Here is a 907-nt window from a genome sequence, read left to right as displayed (position 1 = left end):
GGTAAACTGAGGCCCAGGAGAGGGGGCAAGGGATAGGATAGCGAGGAGGCGCTCCACGGAGGGTTTGGGAATCCCCATCCCCAGAATTCCCAGACCGGAGGGGCTGGGGCTGCTGGAAGCGTGTAGGTGAAGGAAGATGGAAATCTGGTGGCCCACGCTCCCTAATCACCTCTCCGCACACCTTTAGCAGCACTCAAAGACCTGGTGTGTTTCCCTCTGTGTGAATTATGGGAGGGGTCTCTGAGGGCCAAAAGATTGGGTCTTGGGTTCCTGGATCCAGCAGGGACCTTTTGGGCTTCTGAGGGAAGGAACCTCGCCCTGTACCTTGGCGGAAGGTGAACTAAAGAGTGAGATCCTACACTCCAGGGGTGCCGGGATACTGAGAGTCAAGGGATTGGGATTTGGGGTGAGAAGGCTTCCAGGCTTCCACTTGAGCAGAGAGCCTCTGACTTCCTAGCTAGGAGGGTCTCTCTTTTTCTTTGGCGGAGTTCTCTAGGTGGGACCTCGATTTGATGGTCCAGAGGAGTGAATAGTCCTAGGATATGAGGGGTAAGAGCCAAGGCTTCTTGAGGGTTTCTGAATGGATGGGGGCCTCCTGTTCCATTGCAGGAGGGTCTCCAGTCCCTTGGGTGAAACCAGGGTTTGGGGGAGGGGTTCCTGTGTAGATCCCAGGTAAGGATGACGTCTTAGACTACTACCCTGTGGAACTGGAGTGCTGCTGGCGTCGTGGGAGGAAAGGGGGCCTAGATGAAGCCTGGGGTAGACACCCAGATTAGGGACTCTGCCCTGAGTGGGGCGAGTACTCTGAGTTCTGGAGGAGGTGTTTAAGACCTGGAGGAGTCAGAGGCTGCGGGGAGGTGTCCCGGCTGGGTGTGAGGAGTTTAAGGCTGGCCTGGGGAGGGGAGTT

At 56.8% G+C, this 907-nt stretch overlaps 1 protein-coding gene across 2 annotated transcripts in view; it reads left to right on the top strand.

The window, feature by feature from the left end:
* The first annotated feature begins 6 nt into the window (after positions 1 to 6).
* The window catches only part of PRICKLE3 (prickle planar cell polarity protein 3), a 9,406-nt gene continuing 8,505 nt past the window's right edge, over positions 7 to 907 (top strand). For both annotated transcript variants that reach the window (XM_015560758.1, XM_006758891.2), the window contains exon 1: positions 7 to 204. The gene's annotated coding sequence lies outside the window, so the exon portion shown is untranslated. The remainder of the gene's footprint in view (positions 205 to 907) is intronic.

The sequence above is a fragment of the Myotis davidii genome, unplaced genomic scaffold (genome assembly GCF_000327345.1).
Source record: "Myotis davidii unplaced genomic scaffold, ASM32734v1 scaffold855, whole genome shotgun sequence".
Classification (NCBI taxonomy): Eukaryota; Metazoa; Chordata; class Mammalia; order Chiroptera; family Vespertilionidae; genus Myotis; species Myotis davidii.
This window is presented reverse-complemented; position numbering and strand designations above follow the sequence as displayed.